This window comes from Mustelus asterias, chromosome 3 (assembly GCF_964213995.1).
Source record: "Mustelus asterias chromosome 3, sMusAst1.hap1.1, whole genome shotgun sequence".
NCBI lineage: Eukaryota > Metazoa > Chordata > Chondrichthyes > Carcharhiniformes > Triakidae > Mustelus > Mustelus asterias.
The window spans coordinates 40,879,421-40,904,068 of record NC_135803.1 but is presented as its reverse complement, the minus strand read 5'-3'; the positions used below and the strand labels follow the sequence as shown (position 1 = coordinate 40,904,068).

The window sequence follows — 24,648 nt, the reverse complement described above, 5'->3', positions numbered from 1 at the left end:
ATGGATTGGGCTACATTCACGACCTTTTGTAGTTCCTTGCGGTCTTGGTCAGAGCAGGAGCCATACCAAGCTGTGATACAACCAGAAAGAATGCTTTCGATGGTGCATCTGTAAAAGTGGGTGAGAGTTGTGGCTGACATGCCAAATTTACTTAGTCTCCTGAGAAAGTAGCGGCGTTGGTGGGCTTCCTTAACTGTAGTGTCGGCAAGGTTGCAAATAATGCAGCATTATTTTCTTGATTTTGTCCATTATTTTCTAAAACATTTCATATTTTCTGCTGCTAACCTCGTCTCATTGTCAAAATTGTAAATGATTCCTGCCAGCTTTAACTTCTTATTTTATTTCATTCGTTTAGGGGATGTGAAAGTCACTGTCAAGGCCAACATCTCTTGCCACCTGATTGTCACTGGGACCAATGCTGCATCTTTATCTGGCTGAATTTCAGCCCTGTGCTCAAACACATTGAATATGCCATTTCCACAATGTCTCACCTATGTCTCTACACCTACTTCAGCTGGGTCACGTCCAATTGCAGTCACTGATTTGGAGGTCTTCCAGCTAATCTAAGCAGCCGGTCACTCAAATCTTTTGTCCTGCAAAGGTATTATATTCACATCCATTATTGCGTCTGCCAGCATGGACAAAATTAGCTCTGCCATAAAGCTCTTAAATTTTGAGATTTTATCCCAATGTTTTTCAACAGTAACCAAACTCTAATAACTTCACAACTTGTAAGCCTGTGGCGTTTTATATATATTAAGGGTTTCAAATACTCATTTGACAGTACAAAACTTGAATCTTGCTGAAAAGAGACATTTTGTCAAAGCTTTTCACCTTGTACCCATTTAATATATGCAACTTCCATTACATACAAATCTAATGAGTCTGACTGACAATCTTAAATTGGTTGTCAGTGTAAATTTTAGCACATTGAGGATCATTTAACAAATGTTGTCCAATTGTGGAATCACATCTCATGTTGGACACTGAGTTTTGCATTTTGCAAGCACGGGCTGTTTGGGTACAGTTGATACTTTGTCCTTTGAGATTGTCCTGATGAGTTCAAGATGAAAAGCTTCGACAAAATGTCTTTTTTCAGCAATATTGAGGGTTGCTTTAACTTCTTGTGTGACTGGTTATAGGAAAATAAAACTCTTATATAAGTCTGTTATGTTCTATTTCTGGAAGATTACAAGTGCAGTCAGTTGTATGTACCCAACAAGCAAAGCTCCCTTATCTTTCTGTGCTGGTTGCTAATTTCATTTTTTTAAAAAAAAGAACGTTCTCTCCTCCTCTGAAGATGCAGATTTTTAATGCAATATAAATCCATAGGCGATGAAAGCCATCTGGCGCCTTTTCCAAATGATCATTTTTTGTGTGTAACCTTTCAAAGTCAGTGCTGACAGGCTCTTCAGCCAAGGGGAAATAACATAGCCAATCCTAATCCTGTTATTCTTCCACACCCAGGGATAATTTTCTGACCTTGCTCTCCCAGCAGAGAGTCTTACCTGCAGGATGTGCTTGGGGAAATTCAGGTGTACCATTCTCTTTGGCAGGTCGCTTCCACACAAAATAGTTTGGCAGATCTTCTCCCTTGAAAATGTTAGCTACTTTCATAGAACTGCCTCCCAACACTGTACATAACATTTGATTCCATTGTTCTAATAGGAACTGGTGTTACTCTGAAGAGAACGTAGGTAACTGGATTAGTTTTATCATTCCTCTTAAATATGGATACAGCACTGACTTAGTTCAAATTGTGGAGATGCTGGCGATGGACTGGGGCAAACACAGTAAGGAGTCTAACAACACCAGGTTAAAGTCCAACAGGTTTATTTGGTAGCAAATGCCACTAGCTTTCGGAGTGCTGCTCCTTCGTCAGGTGAGTGGAAGATGTGCTCATAAACAGCAAACAGGGCATATAAAGACACAAACTCAATTTACAGAATAATGAATAATGATTGGAATGCTGTAAAGACTCGCATTCCAATCATTATTCATTATTCTGTAAATTGAGTTTGTGTCTTTATATGCCCTGTTTGCTGTTTATGAGCAGATTTTCCACTCACCCGACGAAGGAGCAGCGCTCCAAAAGCTAGTGGTGTTTGCTACCAAATAAACCTGTTGGACTTTAACCTGGTGTTGTTAGACTCCTTACTTAGTTCAAATTAACAGGTACTGGGGCGGTAGGTGGGTAACCGTAAAAAATGGTAAAATGATACTTTTAAGACTGTTATTAAATTAACAGCATTAGTGATGTGAACCCCTGGCAGAAGGTTAAAATATTCTTAGCAGTTAGGGAGAGAAGTAAACAACAATAATACCCCAGCAGAATAATGCTCTTGTGGGTCTTGATTTAATTTGATTTGATTTATTATTGTCACATGTATTAACATACAGTGAAAAGTATTGTTTCTTGCGCGCTATACAGACAAAGCATACTGTTCATAGAGAAAGAAACGAGAGAGTGCAGAATGTAGTGTTACAGCCATAGCTAGGGTGTAGAGAAAGATCAACTTAATGCAAGGTAAGTCCATTCAAAAGTCTGACAGCAACAGGGAAGAAGCTGTTCTTGAGTAGGTTGGTACGTGACCTCAGGCTTTTGTATCATTTTCCCGATGGAAGAAGGGGGAAGAGAGAATGTCCAGGGTGCATGGGATTCTTAATTATGCTGGCTGCTTTGCCGAGGCAGCGGGAACTGTAGACAGAGTCAATGGATGGGAAGCTGGTTTGCATGATGGATTGGGCTACATTCACGACCTTTTGTAATTCCTTGTGGTTTTGGACAGAGCAGGAGCCATACCAAGCTGTGATACAACCAGAAAGAATGCTTTCTATGGTGCATCTGCAAAAGTTGGTGAGAGCGTAGCTGACATGCCAAATTTCCTTAGTCTTCTGAGAAAGTAGAGGTGTTGGTGGGCTTTCTTAACTATAGTGTCGGCATGGGGGGACCAGGACAGGACAGGCTTGTGTGACGGTCTTCTGGTACAGGCTTCCATGTTGATATTTCTGTGTTAATGGGAGCATGCCTTATGTTCCCTCTTATGTGTACAAGTGTCTGGCAGGAGTTAACAAATGGCACCTTCATGAAATAAGCTAAAAGATTACCTCGGCATACGTGAAAGACAGAGCCAGACTATTCAAAGTGATTAGCATAAGTAAGCAACATGGCTTGAAAAATAGCACATCAAAGGGTGCTCAGGGGTTGAACTGACAATCCCTCTCAAGCAGCTGCTTTCTTCAGATGGATCTTGTTTGTCTCTCTTGTGGGGACCATGAATTGGGTTCAATTTCAATTTGGCTTTTGGAGCAAGCAAGGAAATGGATTTGAGCTTGTGCGTTGGCTTTGGAACTTTAAGAATGGAGTAAACATTTTTTTAAAAGTAGACTGTCTACTTAGCCTATTGCTTCTTAATAAACTACTTAATATTTATACCACTTTTAAACTCTCCACAACTTTAACCCCCCTTGTGGAATTCAACCTAAATCTTACACTCCTCAACACTTATCCATTCTCACAATTAATGGCACTTGATAAATGTCCTCCTTTTCTCTTTCAATACCTGCAATAGATAATATGTTACCAAGAATTTGTTCATGTTTAGTTTGTTAAGTTTGCTTCAAATACCAAAGTGCTATAATTTGCATGAATTATTTTTGTTGCAGCAGGGCATGTTGCTTCAGTTTTTTCTCATGAGCACTTCAAGGAAGTAGTTCAGAACAAACTTTTTGATCTCTGTAGTATAATGCACCAGTGACTGCAGCTTCTAATTTTTAACAGAAGGTTAAGCTACTCTTTCTAAAACGTTACAGAATATTTATTTTTAGCGTTATGTGCACTGACAATGATTAAGCTATTAAATATTTCATACTTACCTTTCAGAATCCAACTTCACTTGTATTACAACTAATTCAAATTCACATGACTGTTTATATTATTCTTTAACTTATACACATGTGACTCATTCATTAATTGCTACCTAACATGTGAATTTCGGCATCTATTCCACACACATGAATTAATGGACACTGACAGTTTCTGTGCTGGCACCCTGAGGAATATGTGCTAAATGTAACCATGGTAGCTCATGCCCAATAAATGCCAAACAGCTTTGGGTTGTGTAAGTACTGCAATAGAAACTCTGGGACTACGGTCTTTTGGCTAAGATCAAGCGTCAGATCAAGCCCAAGATCAGGTGAGATGCCTTTTCCTGTCAGCTTGGATCTTGTATGTCTCTCTTGTGGGGACCATGAATTGGATTCAATCTGAATTTGAACTGGTTTTTGGAGCAAGCAAAGAGATGGATTCAGGCCACTCTGCACATTGGCTTTGGAAATTTAAGAGTGGAATTAAATTTAACAAAAGTATGACCAATACCTGAGGGAGCAAATCTGATCAAGCTGGCAAGTGTAAGATTGAGGTCAGAGCAATGACAAGCCTGCAGCCTGCAGCATCGGGAAAGATTTGCTGGAACCTGGAATCCAAATGACATTGGCATTAAGTTGAAAGTGAGTCTTTCCTGATCTCAGTACCTTAGTAAGTGAATATATCAGGTGATTGTAAGAAAACATTAGCTGTGAAATTCTCCATGGTTAAAAATACTTGCTGATTGTCACTGACCCCAGATAAAAATAACTTTTGGGTAAGGCACCTTAAAGCTGCAGGGCCTTTGGAACATGGGTGTAAAGCTTTTTCAGGAAAGGTGGCAAAATGTCGGAAAATCAAAGGCTTTTACACGTGCTTATCTTATTTGTATTTGAGTGAAACATTTTGAAAGTTTTACAAAGTCCATGTAGAACATCAGTCAGGAGTGAAATAATAGAGCTGCTCATATAGGACAGGTAGAGAATATATCTGTGAATGTTATACTGGTTTCAACTCTGTTCCACACTGCTACTATGCAGTGGCAACACAAGTGGTATTTTCCATTAACAAGATTCTGCTGTCAAGCCAAAAAGGCGTCCTGCCTACCACACAAATGGGCAACATGGTGTTTGAATTCCAGTGCTGGTGCAATGCCAGGTATGTCGGCTGTACTTCCAGTGACCTGGTTGGTATCTAACAGCATGTTCCTTTGATTGCTCATAGTAGGCAGAGTACTGACCATACTCAACCAGCCTGTGCTTACAAAACTCTGAACATAATGTCGAATGTTAGATGTGACTCCGCAATTAAGCAGCACTTGCTGAACAATCCTGAGTGTGTTAAGAATTACACTAACAACGAATTTAAGGTTATCAGTTGGGTTTGCAATGTGACTCAATTACGCTTGCAGGAAGCTGCATATATTTGCATAGAGAGATCTGTCTTCTGCAGGATACAGAAACATGTCCAGGTCTCTTTTGAAGTAAACAAAAGCACATGGGACTGTAATTCCCCAGTACATTCTCCGTGGCAACATCCTGACCAGAGTTGACTTGCCAACCAGTCAGTATCTTTTTTCATGCACTATAAATTGTTAATCGCTTTGAAATTTGGCATTCTTGCATCTGTCCTGATGAGTGCAAGACGGAAAGCTTCAACAGCATGTCTTTTTAAAAAATTCTGTACCATCAAGCAGCTATTTCGAAATTATAAAGAGGGAAGGGATTTATTTTGTAAAAAAAATTAAAGATACATTTTATGAATCAAACATTTTCAGAACTGAAGAATCTCTGTCATTTTGATTGAACTCATATTACTGTTTTGATATTCTATGTAGCCATTGCCCTAGAATTCCCCAGATGAATTTTCCATTGTTATGAACCACATGGATGTTATCTGCGAGGATGTCTCAACTTGAAACACCAGTTAATAGTGTTGTATGGTTTTGTTTTTGGACTGATGTGAGGAGTCACATGAAACCCCAGTGAGAATAATGAGTCATGTGACAATTACTAAAGACTGTTTATTAAATTATAGGAAAGACAAGTACACAGGAATAGGACTATAATACTCTAAGGCAATTTATGTGGAAATTACTCCTTATTCCAAGGTATATCTGTGATCCTTGAACTTCTTAAGACTTTTCCATTCCCAAACAACATCCAAATTAAATAAACCAACAAGTCAAATCCAGCTTATAGTTACCACACAATACAAGGTGGATGATCAAGTCTGGAAAATATATTTTCCTGGTCCAGTGAAGATATTTAAATTGTCTTTGTGAAGGTCCCTGAACTATCTTGGCTCCAAGACTTCTCAGATATTATAATGACCTCTCAGCTGTGAGATGATAACTGGCCTGTTGGCTCTTAGATATTACAATTGCCTCCTGGCTGTGAGATGTTAAACTGGTCTGCCGGCTCTTAAATATTACAATGCTTGCCTGCTTCTGCAGGTGCTGGCAATTATACCCTGGTTCCTCTTTGATTTTCCCCTCTGTGTATTTGGGCTGTCTGCTTCTCTCAGATTCTATGACTCTCAAAATTAGCATCTGTATACCTCCACTGATCTCTCAGTTGTCTAGGTAAGCTGTTTCCTGGTGATATGGCTCTTTACACCTGATTCTGTCTGGATACTTGCTAATTTCTTTATTGGCAAAACTCACATCTCATCAACCCTTTTGAATGCTGGCTATAGCAGTCGCTAGGCAGGTTTTTTACCTGTTGCCGGGCAGATCACGTCCTAGCACTCCTTGTTGAATTCTTGTTTCTGCTGTTACTAGGCAGATCCACGACATGATTGGTTTATATTATATCAAGGCCTTGAATTTTGCACTTGATGGGCACATGTGAACAATAGGTCCAGAAGCAGTTGCGGTGTCTGTTTCTGCCCATGAATATCAGAATGATGTGAATTCATGTTGATTGGCCAATTAATGGACAGCCAGTGTGAAATGTGCCCAGATGTTGGTGCAGTGCTGCCTGCACTAGCAGGATCGTAGCAGGCACTGGGTCAAATGGTGACCCTGATGGGTTATAAGATGAGTGTAGGTAGCTACCTGAAGGCTGCTGGGAGTTGGGGAGGAGCCTAACAGAGCTATCAATGAGAGAGTGGAAAAGTTAGCATAAGTGAGGACCTCAGCAGCTGGTGGGTACTCTGCCCCACGATTCTCAGACGATTGCCTGTGTTATCTGGTTGACTCATTGAGTACCTGACGTGAAGTACTTATGCAGTGGGATGGCAAAAGGATGCCAACCAACTGACCAAGAAGGCATGGATGGAGGTGGCTGCCCAGGTGAATGGGCATGATGTGGTACACCGCATATGGATGCAGTGCCGAAACAATTCAATGATCTTCTGCGCTCAATACTGACTTGGCATGGAACTGGGTATATATAGATGGGTGTATGCATCATGGGAGCTGTCAGAGTACCTTGCACAGACTTTCAGAATCTGGGTCTTGTGGTCTCATACTATCTGCATGCAGTAATAATCCTTTCTATTCAAGAAGGCACCCACTGATCTGCTGGCATCTTGATGGCCATGTGTGTAGTCTGTTGGGCCCTGAATGCAGCAGAACCCAGCAATAGCTGCAATGTTTCTGGCTGACACAGCTTGGCTGGCTTGGTCCATCCAGTCATGAATGAATGTGCAGACCCGCCTGAACAGAGCTTCACTTAAGAGCTTGTTATAACTGGACACCCCACCACAGATCTCCATTGGCCCCTGAAAATTTCCAGGTGCAAAACAATTGAGGGCCACTGTGACCTTCAGAGCCAGTGGCATTGGCTGCCCACCCACACAATTGGAGGTGACCTCCAGCCCAATCATAGATCATAGAATCCGACAGTGCAGAAGGAGGCCAATCAGCCCATCGAGTCTACACCGACCACAATCCCACCCAGGCACTATGCCCATTACCCCATGCATTTACCTTATCTAGTTCCCCTGACACTAAGGGGCAATTTTTAGCATGGCCAATCCACCAAACCCACACATCTTTGGAGTGTGTGAGGAAACCGAAGCACCCGGAGGAAACCCACGCAGACACGGGGAGAATGTGCAAACTCCACACAGACAGTGACCCAAGCCGGGAATTGAACCTGGATCCCTGGCGCTGTGAGGCAGCAGTGCTAACCACTCTACCACCGTGCCGTCTCATGTGGCATAATGATGTCACGGTGTCCCAAGAGAGGCGGAGCCTCCTGTGGCACTGGACCTTTGACATGTTGAGGTGGCTGGATCACTGCCTGTACACTCTGGCAGAAGGATAGTGGCATCTTCTGCAATGCTGTCCACCTTGTTCTCCCTGCTGGCCCTGTTCACAAAGGAAATACTTCAGAAGAAACCACAGGAAAAGATCCGAAACCTCAGCAATGAAGCAGCAGCAAACAATGCCCCCTTTTATCCCGGCCTTGGATGAGAAATGTGAAAAAACAGGATGGTTGCTTGCCCTTGTGACGAGTGTGAAATCATACGGGCAACTAAAACTGCCTTCAATTGCCCTATGAATTGCTTAAAGTGGTTGATTAATTGTTGGTGGGCCCTCTTTGACTCCTGCATATGCTCGCTGACGGTATTGTCATACAAGTGTGCGATGATGTTGGGATGTGTGTCTGATGTCTTCTCACGATATTTCACTGTCTTCTGTGTTGGTGTCATTCCCACAGCTGCCACTTAAATTCCTGTCCTAAATGTTTCTCCACAACTCACGTCCACAGAACTGCCATTACTTAGTTATAATTATGAATGACCCCCTAAGTAAAAATTCACATGTAATAGTAATAATAATGCTGACTTTTAAAAAACATAACTTGCATTATAAAACTTAACCTTCAGGGAGATTTGATTCTAAACAGAAGCAAATAGATAGATCAATTGAAACAAATTGACAAAATAATTACCAAGAAAGGATGCATTTTGGAAGCTAAACTAAAATCAGTAATCATTCACAATTACCTTGAGAACTTTTCCAGGAAAAAGGTAAAACCTTTAAAACTCAACGGCTTGTGGCCCAGTAGATTAGATGAGAACTATTTCCATTTCCAGAATCCAGCCTATACAATGTCCAAGAGATACAGCTGGGCTGTTGGGACCTTCCGTGTCGATCAGCAACACAAAGGATTGTTTAAACAGACTTCTTTGTTTATGCCAGAACAGATAATCAGCACTTGCATCAGAATGTTCTTTATTGAGCCAACTACCTAACACAAGGTTTGACCTGCTGAGGAAATCTTTTCCCAAGATCATCAGCTGCAGCTCTCTTGTTATCCAGCATGCAGATTTAATCATCAAGTGTTTTACACAGAGAGTGGTGAAAATGTGGAACTCACCGCCACATGGAGTAGCTGGCACAGACAATATAGATGCTTTTAAAGAGAGCCTTGAGCTAGAGAGGAAGAGGGATTGAGGGTGGGGAAGTAATTAGAGTGGAAGGAAGTTACTGTGAAGTATAAACACCAAATTGGCCAGTTCTAGTGCTGTAAATTCCATGTAGTTTTTTTGGTGAACTAGGATGCTGAAAACTGTGTTAGTTCCTTGCAGATCTATCTCTCCCCAATAGGCAAGGCCAATTTCAGCAATTATTCACATTTGTTATGCTTGTTGTACTTGCACTTCTTTCTCATCTAATGTAAATGATCATTATCTAGAATCTTGCTCAATTTGAAATAACGATGAATAGTTACACAGCATCTTTTTCAACCACCAGACATCTCAAAGCTCTTTAAGGGTAGGCATTCTTGTAATTAGGAAAAATGCAGTAGCCAATTCGCTCATAGCAAACATGCACAAACAGCAATGTGATAATCACAGAATCAGAACATCCTGACAGTGCAGAGGGAAGCTATTCGGCCCATTGAGTCTGGCGCAGAGTGTCTCTGAGAGTGTCTAACCCAGACCCTCTCTCCCGCCCTATCCCCACATTCATCCTGGCTAATCCATCTACCCTACACATCTTGGGATGCTAAGGGGCAATTTATCATCGCCAATCCACTTAACCTGCCCATCTTTGGGCTGAGAGAGGAAATCAGAGCATTCAAAGGAAATCCATGCAGACATGGGGAGAATGTGCAAATTCCGCACAGTTACCCAAGGCTGGAATCAAACTCAGGTCTCTGACGCTGTCAGGCAGCAGTGCTAACCAATATGCCATCTTGCCACCTCTAATAATGATCAAATGACATTGATTGAAGATTACATATTAGCCAGGACACTGAGGATAACTTCCTTAATCTTTGAAATAGTGTCGACTGGTGTTTTACAACCACCCGAGAGTGCCTTGGTTTCATAATTCATCTGAAAGAGAGCACCTCCAAGAGTACAGCGCTCCCTCAGTACCGCACTGGACTGTCAGTCTAAATTGTTGTGCCCAGAGCCTGGAGTGGCTCTTAAATCCATAACCTTGTGACTTGGAGGTGAAAATGTTACCAACTGAACTATGGCTCTCAGGAGTGCTTTACTTAACCCTGTCATTTTGTGATTTGTGCCTTCATAGCACTGCCAACATGGTACACTTCCCTCATCAAGTCGAGTCAACGTCCATTCATGTGGATTTCTCTCTCCAGGGGACAGTGAATCATGGTGGTATAAGCAGCTCTCCAATAATTCATCCAGTTGCTTTTTCCTTCATGTGTGGTCACCTGGGCTTGGAGAGCATCATTGCCTTGCCCAATGCTGTCATTGCCTCTTCTCCACACAAGTGTGCTCTCCAATTTTGTCATTTTGTCACTATTATCAGTAATCTTTTGGGCGGCATGGTGTCACAGTGCTTAGCACTGCTGTTTCACAGCTCCAGAGACCCAGGTTCAATTCCGGCTTTGAGTGACTATCTGTGTGGAGTTTGCACGTTCTCCCTGTGTCTGCGTGAGTTTCCTCCGGGTGCTCCGGTTTCCTCCCACAGTCCAAAGATGTGAAGGTTAGGTGGATTAGCCATGATAAACTACCCCTTGGTGTCCAAAGATGTCTGGATTGGCCATGGGGTAATGTGCAGGATTACATGGGCTAGGGTGTGGGGGAGTGAGCCTGCGTAGGGTGCTCTTTTGGGAAGTTGGTGCAGACTCGATGGGCCGAATGGCCTCCTTCTGCACTGCAGGGTTTCTATGACAACACGATGGTTCTATGGAAATGATAACCATTTGGCATTCAATTCCGACATTAGGTTACTATGTGGAGTTTGCACATTCTCCCCGTGTCTGTGTGGGTTTCCTCCAGGTGCTCCGGTTTCCTCTCTCATTCCAAAGATGTGCAGGTTAGGTAGATTGGTCATGCTAAACTGCCCATTTGTGTCCCACAATGTGTAGTTTAGGGAATTTAATGGGGTAAATACATGGGGTTATGGGGATTTGGTGGGGGTTGGCCTGGGTAAGACGCTCTGTCAGAGAGTCGGTGCAGACTCGATGGGCTGAATGGCCTTCTTCTGCACTGTAGGTGTTCTATGATTCTATGAAAGGTGAGAAAAAAAGTTTGCAATAAAGGGATAAGATTTCAGCCTCTCAATAATGCCACCCGTTAAAACAGCTAGGTTTTAAAAATATCACAAAAGAGTTGTTTTTTTAAATTTTGGATTAAATTGAAGGCTGACAATTGATTTTCCCAACACCTAAACTGTACTCTACAAAATACAATACCACGCCACAAAATAACATGATTATAATAATTTCCATCTAACTGGAGTGTACTTGACACAGGTCAACTTAAGGGCTTTTCATTGCCTTCTAAGGTCTAACAATTTGAAGCTACGAGGTAAATTCAATACTCCTGCATACCATGAGAAGCCATATTATTCACTGAGGACACAAATCTGAAGTAGGATGAAGTAAGAAACATTGTTCAGTGAGTAAATACCATGCACTAAGCTACGTAAAATAGAAATGACCCATGATTGATTCTTGAGGCTTTTCTGGATTAGTTGGGCCAGTGATGGTCAGCATTCAAATTGGACTTCCCATCCAGGACTATGAGGGAAGAACTGGCCGTAAGTTCTACTCGTGATCATTATGCAGTGTCCCACCTGGAATTGCACAGTTGGACATGGCTATAATGATAAATAGCCCACTGAAGTTGGTGCTAGAGGTTCATCATCATGTATGGAACATCCTCCAGCATAAGTTAACACCTTCAGGAGAGGAGGGATAAAAGGAACAACATCTTGCAGGGAAAGCTTCCTGGAACAAAAAAAGGTCTGATTTGTTTGTAGCACAATAATAGGCATTACGAATGTTAACTTTGGTATGATATGATTATGATGAGTGAATACAAAAAGTCCTTCTCAATGACTAGAGTACTTGTTTCTCCACTAGAGGACGACAGAGTGCAGGAAACACAAAGATACTTTGTTAAGGGTCCTCGTATCCACGGAAACAATAGGCTCAAACATTAATCTGTGTTGAAACTTGTAAACATACATATGGCTCTTTAAATAATCCATTTCCTAGGATGCAATAGAAGAACATTCATTCTGCAAAATACGGCTACCTAGGTCTATTAAATAAATATATGAACAATCTGTTCTAAATTTTTTAATCGGTTACTCACATTTCCTAATTTAAAAAACAAACATGACTATTATTGTTGTTGAAAAATACCCATTGGCAGGTCTGGGCTATTACCAGATTCCATGGGCTGAATTTTACCGTCCCGTTTTATGGGAATTGGAGCAGCCGAGAGGCAAGCAATGGGAAGGTCCGTTGACCTTGGGTGGGATTTTACGGTTTCAGGACGAACGAGGCCATGAAATCCCGCTCCATGGCCTGATGACAAATCTCATCCTGATCACACTCCTGTTCAAAATTCATACAGTCAAATAAATGAATGTAAAGTTGACAACTCTGCCACTCTGAGTGTAACCTGGACTGAGAAGGGCTGGCCAAATATGGAGAGCTAAGGTACAAAAGTCACCTTAGTACAGTCTAATGAATGATTAAATGATTGAGCTGAAGTGGGAAATGACTTTGATTATGGCTGGAATACCTTGACCTCGCCTGTGGCTGGGATTTTCCAGTCCTGCTGCGGTGAATGGAACTTTGGCAAGCCTGCACAGATGAACAGCGGGACCATGGAGGAGATTCTATTGGAGCCCACAAGGACCACTACCCAATTAAGGTTGGCCACCTGCCTTTCCGAGCTGCTCGGCCAATCAGAGGACTGGCAGCTTACTTGCATCCTCAACAGCGACATCAGTAGAGGTAGCCAATGGTGAGGGTGCAGACGGAGGGAGAGGGCAACTCCATGCTGAGGCAAACTCAAAGGGCTGGTGAGAAATGTTATGAATATGTCAGGACGAGATAGAAAGGCCCAAGCGATCAGAGGAATGAACATTCAGACATTAGTGTTGGAGCCTTGGGCCATTGTCACCGGAGCAACTCTGAATGGGACATGGAACCTCAGGAAAGGAAGGTCAATGCAGGAAGTTGCTGAGAAGCTGCCTATATGCACCTGACAGTCTCCCCACACTCTGGGGTCCATTCCAACACTAGGGTATTTAATGGTCATTATGAGGCCACTTAATAGGAGTAATTGACCACCTGCCTCTATTTGGTGGTGGCTGAGCTGCAGCTGTTCCTGCCATTTGAAATATCCCATGGTGGTAGGAAGATGTTGGGCTTCCCTCCCTGCACCTTCCATTTGCATTTTACCAACTCTCCCAGCTCCCAGCCTGGTGCCAGAGAGTAGGTAAAATCCCGGCCTGGGTGTTGGTCGGGTCATAGATTTCCAAAATCTAAAGGTAGTATGGTCAGATTTTCCAGCTACATGCAGAATTATTAGCTTGAGATCTGAAAACGGCATAATCTCAAATAAGTTTATTGGTGTTTTCCAATTGAATTTATGCTTCACAAATACGAAGGGAGAAAATGTTGGTGGTCACCATTTCCACTGATAGGTGTTAAAATATCTAAATGGTTTCTAAATGGAATAATATCTAATAAAAATAATATCTAAATAGAATACTTTTCTTGCTAATAGGAAAATATGCAGTGATACATTCTTAAGATAAGGCACTGAATTGATTTTTGTAGTTACTCAAAGTGACATTACTGTAACTAAATTTGCACACAATAGTCTGTATGGAACATGAAGATATCACAACTTTATATGTGCGAGTCGTCATTTGAAATATGTTCATGGTTGATTTAGGAAGAACAAAGACTATTTGAAAATATGATGTGGAGATGCCGGCGTTGGACTGGGGTGGGCACAGTCTCACAACACCAGGTTAAAGTCCAACATGTTTATTTGGTATCACGAGCTTTCGGAGCGCTGCACCTTCATCTGGTGAGTATTTGAAAATAGGCTTTGCCACACATCCTTGAATTCAGCTTATTTCCATTATTTTCTTACAAGTGAGATACAACGACAAGGTTTATGCCAGCTACCAAGACTTGAAATTGTAGGAGCTTCTGATAATTAAGTCTCACTTGGGATATATAGATCAGTTTTATCACATAACTAAACCTCTAGATTGGGCTCTTAGCATCAGGTGAAGTGGATTGACCACACTAAATGTTTCCTCAGTGTACCCGAACAGGTGCTGGAGTGTGCCAACTAGGGGATTTTCACAGTAACTTCACTGAAGTGTTAATGTAAGCCTACTTGTGACATGAATAAATAAAGTTAAACTTAGGAAATGTAAATCTCTGCTGCTCACACACGTGGAAGTGGATGTACATAACAAAGAGAAAGCATTAGTTATATAGAGTGACATTCTTTTCAACCTCAGCGTTTCCCGAAACACTTTCCAGCTAATGCAGTATTTTTAAATCTGTTGCAATGTAAAACTGAAGACAGGAAGCATAGAACAGGAATTCACCGAAGGGAAAGAAGGAAATCAGATGGAAATGAATGGAAAAAAATGAAAACTAAAAAGAAAAATAGAATAAATGAACAAGGGATGGAAGAAATCAGCAAGCAAGGTAAAAGAAGAAGGCCTGCTTTTAAATTGCTCGAAGATATGCAATATTAGCCTATTAGTGGGACTCAAAAAGGCGTATGGCCTACTTGCCTTCATCTGTTGGGCAGAGTATAAATATTAGCAAGTCATGTTGCAGCTGTATAGAACTTAGGTTAGGCCACATTTGGAATGTTGTGTACAGTTCTGGTCGCTTCACTACCAGAAGGGTGTGCAGGCTTTTTAGAGGGCACAGAAAAAGTTTACCAGGATGTTGCCTGGTTTGGAGGGTTTTAGCTATGAGGATAAATTGGACAAACTTGGTTTGTTTTGACTTGAATGCCGGAAGCTGAGGGGCGACCTGATATATGTTTATAAAATTATGAGAGGCATGGATAGAATGGTGAGTCAGCAGTGCTAACCACTGTGCCACTGTGCCGCCTCTTGCACAGCCTCAAAGACAAATATATTCTTTCCTAGGTACAGGGACCAAAAGTAAGTTTCTTTTTTAAGTTTATTTATTAGTGTCACAAGTAGGCTTACATCAACAGGACTGAGTTGAGGAGGGACTTCTTCACATAAAGGGTTGTGAATCTGTGGAATTCCCTGCCCAGTGAGGCTGCCTCATTGAATGTTTTTAAGGCAAGGATAGATAAATTTTTGAACAGTAAAGGAATTAAGGGTTATGGTGAGCGGGTGGGTAAGTGGAGCTGAGTCCACAAAAAGATCAACCATGATCTTATTGAATGGCGGAGCAGGCTCGAGGGGCGAGATGGCCTACTCCTGATCCTAGTTCTTATGTTCTTAACACTGTGAAAATCCCCTGTGTATAGCACTCTAGTTGCACTGTGTATAAGCACAGATTCTAAAGTAATCAAAATAACTAATAAGGGATTGTCTAAAAGATTAAGTACAACTTTTTCAACTTTGGTTAACTGGCATGGGCAGTCGAAAAGTCACAATGGTGCAACTGGAGCTGCTTTTTTGAGAGCATGGCAGGTTAGCTGCGGTTCTGGATGTTTGATTATAACACTGGAGTTCTGAGTTTAAAAGTTGCTCCATTCTTCAGCACATCCTCAACTTGCTAACCGCATAAAACAGAACACATCTGAAAAAAGAGAAATTGCTTCTCAACACGAGTTGCTACTTCCTTAATTAATAGGACATCTGATCCAACTGTTGTGGCAAAATTCTCTCGTTGTCTGCAATCAAAAGGAAACAGATGCAGTTCTATTTATTCATAGCCCATCTGCATATTAGAATGGCCACTAACAAAAGACTTCCACTGATCAGGTATCAAAACAGGATCATTTGAGCATTTTATTTCTCGCAATCTAAAATTCCTTCTGTTTAGTAATACATGAAATCATTGTAAAATATGCTTTAGGAAACATTCACTCTGCACTTTGTGCCAGGATAGCCAAATGAATTTCAGAGTTTTACTTTTACCACAAGGAGTAATTAGATTTCTTTCATGTGAGAAAATTAGCTGGTTTTCGCATGGTAACATGGGTAGCATGCATTTCTGGCCAACATTCAAATTTTATGGATAGTAAAAGTTTGTATGGCAAACTTAATTAAAAATGCTTTCTGAACAAAATTCTTAAACCGTATGAGCCTGATTATCATGTAGATAATTTCCCAGTCCTGCCTGCTGTTCTTCTTTTATGGTCTTTGTATCCCGCTGTTGCTATTGGGTGTCTATGTTTGCAGCTAGCAGCAAGGCTCTTTTGGCACCATTTGAATTTGGAGTTACATCAAGGTGAAAGTGCAGTCCACTTGTGCCAACTGCATGGTTGCATGCTGTGCTTCACTGAATGGGCCACTAATGCCTTGTTTGCCAGAACTAAGCAGTACATCACCTTTCCCATTGTTCTTAAGAGTCAACATGATAGCTTGGGGATTTGTAAAAGCGTTCCACTCCCCAGGGCATTATTGATTGCATGTACATTATGGGGCACCAGCCAGAAACATTCATAAATAAAAGTGACTACAACTTCAGAAATGTGTAGTTAGTGGATGATCATAGAAACAGAATTGTGCATGTTTCTTCAAGGTGCCCAGGCAGCTGTCACAGCACATTCATCCTGCACCAGCGACCATGCCCCCTAATATTTGCCAGGAATATGGTTACGTTAGCAGCCAGAGATCAAAGGATAGCTATTGCAGACATTAGCTCATGACACATTCACAGCCTTGCCACTTCAGAGGAACACCGTCACAAATCAAAACCAGGGAACCACCAGAATCTCCCTAAAATAAAGTCTCCCATATTGTAGAGGCATGCTGAGCAGTCTCGATGCACAGAGAGGCCTTCACTTTGAGGAAACACAGCAGCAGCCGTCCACATGAGACGAGGAAAACCAAATGGAAGACAAGGAAGCAGAAAAAGTAAGAGGGCCACCTGAACACTTTTCAGCAAAGTACGTGAGGGAGCAGCCATTTGTTCAATGACATTCTCATTCTCCTGCCCTGAGAATTTACATAGAAGTCCTCTGTTTAACATTCCTTTCAACCATCTCTGCCCAGGATTAATGAACATTCAAACCACTCAGGTAACTTCTATATCAATAACATAAAGAAAATGCAGATGCAGAAGTTACTCTGAAGCTACGCTGCAGGTCAAAGTGCCAAAAGTGATATAGATGATTCATTTAATGCCAAACATAGTAATTACTTTCATTCATTTCTTGCCCAAGTCTCAATCCATTGTCTTTTCTTTGAAGACAATGTCCTAACTCAGTTACTCCTCCTAAGAGGTGTCTCCTCATTGTCCTTCACCAAGCTGGTGGAAGGCGGCTGTACCTTATGTGAGGAGTCTTGAGATGTAGTGCTCAGGCTTTGTGCTGCACCTTGACTGACACCAGAGCACTGGGCCAGATACAATATGGCTGATGTTGTTTGAAGGGATGGTGAAGGAGCAGGGGTGCTGACATCTTGAGAGAGAAATACATACTGTTCACATGCAACTGCCGTTCCTCTGAGACTTGTACTCATCATTTCTGTGGAAGAGCAGACTGCAGAAGATCAATGAATCTTTGATAAACTCTACAAATGTGATCCACCAATCTGTCTAAAATAGATGCTTGCCATTTCAAGCTGGAGACTAAACCTTGTTTCAGCTTTGACAGAGCTGCAAAGTGAATATGGATTCCTGCTTTGTGAGATTGGCTGCAGCATTCCAGCAAGTGACCACACTCACCAAAATCCACTCCAGTATGCTGATACCCCCAAGTTGATATTATACTTTTGATTTGATTTGAGTTATTATTGTCACATGTATTGGGATACAGTGAAAAGTATTGTTTCTCGCATGTTATACAGACAAAACACACCGTTCATAGGGGAGAAGGAAAGGAGAGGGTGCAGGTGCGGAAAGGGTACAGACCGGAAGTAGGTTCCTCCATACTTTCAGCCGTGGTGATGAAACATTTTGGCAGGTCTTCCAATCCCTTATACATCAGCTTCTATAATGCCACCTCTTTTTACAATGCTGCGCCCTGACATCGTGCTGCTGTTAGCTGCCAAGCTTGCTGTTCCAGATGCAGGAGCCTGGGTTCCTGATCTCCATGACACCCTACTCTGCGTTGGTAAGGCTGATGGTATTGGTGACTTCTCCCCCAATTAGTTGCTCTGCTTCACATTATGAGCTGTCTTTTCCTGCAGAAAGAGAGGGTGACATTGAGTTGCTGTTGAAAAGATCAGTAAAGGGCCCATGCATAAAGTGAATGCTTCAAGAGATGGACAAGAGATAAATAGATTGAGGATGGGGAGGTGGTGGAAAGTGGAAGAAGTGAAAACAGCGTTGGGAGGTGTTGGTGGTTGCAAGTGGCAGTACATATGGAAAAAGAATGGTGTAAGTGTGTAGGGTGAAGCAAGAAGAGAAAGTCATGAGTGTGCTTGCAATGAGAAAGTTTGTGTGATTGCATATCCTTTCAATTAGCCACTTGACCACATCCTTCTCTGCAGCTCTAATTGATGCTATCTGAGAACCTAACAGCCAAACATGGGCAATACACTTTGATTCATTTGCCTAAGCTTGCTTCTGTGTTCTGCCCTAAAAGTGTGTTGGCTTCCTCCTATGTGCGCATTTGCATTCTCCAGGATCATCCTGTAAAATATGCTACAAGTTACAAAAGGAGCAAGAGAAACATTTTACTTTGACAGCAGTCCACATTGGCTTATGAAGATACTGACTTTCAAATCACAACTTGACAATGCAGACACTCAGTAAAAGGCCAGCAATTCTGAATCGAGACAGGGAATGGCAGTGTTCTTGTGCCTCTATTGGAAAGCAATCAGAGATACAGAACAGATATTCCACCCAGAGCCTCCAGCAGTGAGCAATTGACAATATTTTGACATGCATCTAGGAGCACATATCACAGAATAACAGAAACCCTACATTATGGGAAGAAATGAACATTTATCACCCCAGTGTTATTGGCTGGCTTTTTTGTGAATTTTAATGTAAATTATAATTTGGTGCAATAAACAACAACTTGCATTTGTATAGCAATTTACTTTTCAACAAATAAAGAATGATAATGCTTTTTCTTTACTTATTTGCAGGATGTGGGCATCGCTGGCGAGGCCAGCATTTATTGCCCATCCCTAGCTGGCTTTGAGAAAGTGGTGGTGAGCTGCCTTTTTGAACCGCTGCAGTCTCTGAGGTGTAGGTACATCCATAGTGCTATTAGAGAGGGAGCTCCAGGATTGACAAAAGTGAAGGACCAGCAATATATTTCCAAGACAGGATAATGGATGATTTGGAGGGGAACTTCCAGGTTGGTGTTCCTTTGTATAAGATACCCTTGTCCTCATAGATGGCAGCAATCGTGGGTGTGGAAGGTGCTGCCTGAGGAGGGTTGGTGAGTTCCTGTAGTGCATCTTGTAGATGGTAGACACTGCTGCCACTGTTTGTCAGTGGTTGAGGGCTTGAATGTTTGTGGAAAGGCTACCGATCAAGTGGGTTGCTTTGTCCTGAATGGTGTTGAGCTTCTTCAGTGCTTTTGGAACTGCACTCATCCAGGCAGGTGGGGAATATTCCATCACAGTCCTGACTTGTGCCTTATAGATAGTGGACAGGTTTTGGGGAATCAGGAGGTGAGCTACTTGCTACAGGATTCCTAGCCTCTGACCTGCCCTTGTGGCCACAGTATTTATATGGCTAGTCCAGTTCATTTTATGGTCAATGATGACCCCCAGGATGTTGATAGTGGGGGTTCAGCAATGGTAATGCCACTGAACGTCAAGGGATGATGATTAGATCCTCGCTTCTTGGTTGTTGGGCAGAGGCACAGTGGTTAGCACTGCTGCTTCACAGTGTATCCCTGGACATTGTGGGAGGCTAGGGAGGAAATTGCGGGTCCCCTAGCCGAGATATTTGAATTATTGATTGTCACGGGTGAGGTGCCTGAAGATTGGAGAGTGGCAAATGTTGTGCCTTTGTTTAAAAAGGGCTGCAGGAAAAAGCCTGGGAACTACAGGCCAGGGAGCCTCACATCTGTGGTGGGTAAATTGTTGGAAGGTATTTTGAGAGACAGGATCTACAGGCATTTAGAGACGCAAGGACTGATTAGAGACAGTCAGCTTGGCTTTGTGAGTGGAAAATCATGTCTCACAAATTTGATTGAGTTTTTTGAAGGGGTAACCAAGAAGGTAGATGAGGGCAGTGCAGTTGATGTTGTCTACATGGACTTTAGCAAGGCCTTTGACAAGGTACCGCATGGTAGGTTGTTGCATAAGGTAAAACCTCACGGGATCCAGGGTGAGGTATCTAAATGGATACAAAATTGGCTTCTTGACAGAAGAAAGAGGGTGGTTGTAGAGAATTGTTTTTCAAACTGGAGGCCTGTGACCAGCCTCAGGGATCAGTGCTGGGCCTACTGTTATTTGTCATTTATATTAATGATTTTGATGAGAATATAGGAGGCATGGTAAGTTTGCAGATGACACTAAGATTGGTGGCATAGTGGACAGTGAAGAAAGTTATCTCCAATTGCAACGGGATCTTTTGGCATTTTGGTAGATTGAACCAGGGCAGGACTTACTCAGTTAATGGTAGGGCGTTGGGGAGAGTTACAGAACAAAGAAATCTAGGGGTACATGTTCATAGCTCCTTGAAATTGGAGTCACAGGTGGACAGAGTGGTGAAGAAGGCATTGGTTTCATCAGTCAGAACATTGAATACAGGAGTTGGAATGTCTTTTTGAAGTTGTACAAGACATTGGTAAGGCCACACTTGGAATACTGTGTGCAATTCTGGTCACCCTATTATAGAAAGGATATTATTAAACTAGAAAGAGTGCAGAAAAGATTGACTAGGATGCTACCGGGACTTGATGGATTGAGTTATAAGAAGAGGCTGGATAGACTGGGACTTTTTTCTCTGGAGCATAGGAGGCTGAGGGGTGATCTTATAGAGATGTATAAAATAATGAGGGGCACAGATCAGCTAGATAGTCAATATCTTTTCCCAAAGGTAGGGGAGTCTAAAACTAGAGGGCATAGGTTTAAGGTGAGAGGGACAATTTTTTCACACAGAGGGTGGTGAGTGTCTGGAACAAGCTGCCAGAGGTAGTAGTAGAGGCGGGTACAATTTTGTCTTTTAGAAAGCAATTAGATAGTTACATGGGTACAATGGGTATAGAGGATATGGGCCAAATGCAGGTAATTGGGATTAGCTTAGGGGTTTTAAAAAAAAGGGCGGCATGGACAAGTTGGGCTGAAGGGCCTGTTTCCATGCTGTAAACCTCTATGACTCTATGACTCTTCACAGTCATGATGTGGAGATGCCGGCGTTGGACTGGGGTGAACACAGTAAGAGTTTTAACAACACCAGGTTAAAGTCCAACAGGTTTATTTGGTAGCAAATACCATTAGCTTTCGGAGCGCTGCTCCTTTGTCAGATGGAGTGGAAATGGAGAGCACATTTCCACACCATCTGAGAAAGGAGCAGCGCTCCGAAAGCTAATGATATTTGCTACCAAATAAACCTGTTGGACTTTAACCTGGTGTTGTTAAAACTCTTACTGTCTTCACAGTGCCAGGGACCCGGGTTCAATTCTGGCCTCGGGTGACTATATAGAATTTGTACATTCTCCCCGTGTTTGCATGTGTTTCCTTTGGGTGCTCTGGTTTCCTCCCACAGTCAAATGTGGATTGGCCATGCTAAATTTCCCTTTAGTGTCCCAAGATGTGTAGGTTAGGGGGAATGGCGGGGTAAATATGTGGGCTTATGGGGATAGGGCTTGGGTAAGAATGCTCTGACAGAGCGTCGATACAGACTCGACGGGCCAAATGGCCTCCTTCTGCACTGTACGATTCTATGGTCATTGCTTACCTTTTATGTGGTGCTAATGTTACTTGTCACTTGTCAGCCAAAGCCTGGACATTGTCCGGGTCTTGTTGTATTTGGACACGGACTGCTTCAGTATCTGAGGAGTCATGAATGGCACTCGACATTGTGCAGTCATCAGTGAACATCCTCAATTCTGACCTCATGATGGAGGAAAGGTCACTGATGAAGTAGCTGAAGATGGTTGGACACTACCCTCAGGAACCCCTGCAGTGATGTCCAGAAACTGAATCTGTTAGAGTTAGAAATCAAGGAATCTCTTACACCTCGCAAAGCCAAAAGTGTTATCAGTAACTTCTGAAATGCATATTTATTGTCTTAATTTGACATTGTAAAAATAGTTTATCAGAATGTTATCATATTAAACAGAAGTAAAAGTTTATTTTCTTCAGGTTTAAAGAAATGAAGAAAAATGACCATATTGTAACAATTATGGACGGGATTTTAGGCCTTGCTCGTCCCAAAACCATAAGATCCCGCCTGAGGTCAATAGACCTTTCCATGTTCCGTCCCTCGATCGCTCCGATTCCCATGGCGGGCGGGGCGGTAAAATTCCAGCCCATATCTTGAATCTGGGCAACAGATCTAAATGAGCAAACATGCCCTTGTAACCAGAATAATCATGATGATATTTTTGTCATAGCTATTAATGAACTCTGAGCCAAAAAGCGATATTGCACATGTAATTTTCAACATCTGACAAGAGCAATCCAATTTATAGGCTGCTGAGGTAATAAAATTCTTTATGTGGCACATTAAATTTAATTTTCCTTTATCTTTTTTGGCTGTGTTTTGGTTTTAGTATGGATGAGGCGATCCAAGGGCCCTCAGTAAGAACATGTAAGTGAATAATGATTTTATTAAGTATTCAATGTGTTGTTATAAAACCATTTTTTTATATTGAAAATGACTATATTTATTGAATGGGCTGAAAACCACCCGAAAAGTTTAAGAAGATTGAAAAACAGCATTTTTAATGACTTCATCAGCAGCTACTAAGGTGGCTGCACATTTACAAAACTATACCTTACAAATTACATCAGAAAGGACAGGCTGTCTGTAAGTAGCCCACCAGAGTCAATCAACTTAGATGAGTGTGAACGACTCATCTCTTACTGACATCCAGACATAACCTATGTATTCAGCTGGGTGTGGATCAAACTATTTCACTCAATCACTTCGGCAAATGGATCCTGGCTGAGAAGGGAATTCCCAGAATCTAATCATTTTTAAATAATGGATCCAAAATCACTTTGCTATGACCATGTTTGGTAACTGGCCAGTTTTGTGAGAAAGTCATGTGATTAGCAAGCTTTTTGAATTTTAAGGAACTGTTTCCCGGCCAGTCAGAGTGAGACTAGAAAGACTGAGTTGGCACTCTCTGGGCAAAATTTTACTGGCACATCCACCTGAAGTTTGTACGATCCTGCCCGAGGCCAACGGAGAATGCTGTTCCCCGAGCCTCGCCCGCCCCTGGAATCTGGACAGGCGTGCCAGTAAAATTCCAGCCTCTCTCTCTCTCCAGCCATCCTGCAAGTTTGTGCCCTGCCTGTTTTTTGACCAACCCCATGTTGCAGGCAGTGCCTCTGAATCAACCCAGCAAGTGCAGAAAAAAAGTCAGAAATTGCCTGTCAACATTTTTAAATTGTCTCAACGTAGAATCTGGAAAGACCATTGAGCCCAATTTGAAGCCATGTGAATCAGCAAGTGCCAGAATCCGTGTACAATTGACATTTTTTGGATTCAAACAATTTAACCTATGGGGGAGGTGGAAGATGTGTGTATGTGTGTTCTGGTGCATTTTGTTATTTTGTTTCGACTAGGTGTTAAATACAGTAAATGTTACGCCTTTATCTTTTAAAACTTCCAAAAAAGCCAGTCCATGTGTGTTTTTTTACCATCACAGCACTTACACAGTGAAGCACTCATTGAATTTGCAACTTAATTATTGAAAAACGAAACCCTGTTTCTTGAGGGATAGGAAAGGGGTGGAGGTGGGGGGTCAGCTGCTACCATTTCTGACCTGGACATAACAGTGTAAAGATCATGGGGATGAATTTCTGTGGGGTTTCTCCCATTTATCTGCTTTTGCTATTTTTTTCTGGAGTTTCTGCAGCTCTTCCACACAGGTGAAGGGAGATTCGTCACATTTTCTCACACAGATAGACCTCGGAACTTGTCCCGTGTTATGACGATGAAGGAAAAAACAATGGAATATATGCAGGGAAATATTGGACTTTAACAACACCTGAGTTTTATATTTTAAAATGGACACAAACCCCGAAGCTGGCTGAGAATTTGCCACTGACAAGAATGGCTGCAGGGTGTTTCTCTGAGGGATAATGGAACCCCTCCCTGTTTCCAGAAAAGGTATTTCTAAAAGCATCCAAAGACTGATTACCATCTCCAGTACAGTTGAAGGAACATAATGACTATCTCAACACAAAGACCCTAGTGTAATTACCTAGACGGACTAGTGTATTCAAGTTTCCAGTTGGCATATACAAAGAATAGGTTAAAAGCTGGCTGAGGGAGCTT

The 24,648-nt window shown here is 42.0% G+C and overlaps 1 long non-coding RNA gene across 1 annotated transcript; it reads left to right on the top strand.

Moving 5' to 3' along the window:
• Positions 1-377: 377 nt before the first annotated feature.
• Positions 378-22,950, top strand: LOC144490128 (uncharacterized). The gene is made up of 3 exons (XR_013497161.1): positions 378-601; positions 14,000-14,137; positions 22,913-22,950. It is a non-coding gene; the product is annotated as an uncharacterized LOC144490128 (long non-coding RNA).
• The last annotated feature ends 1,698 nt before the right edge of the window (positions 22,951-24,648 follow it).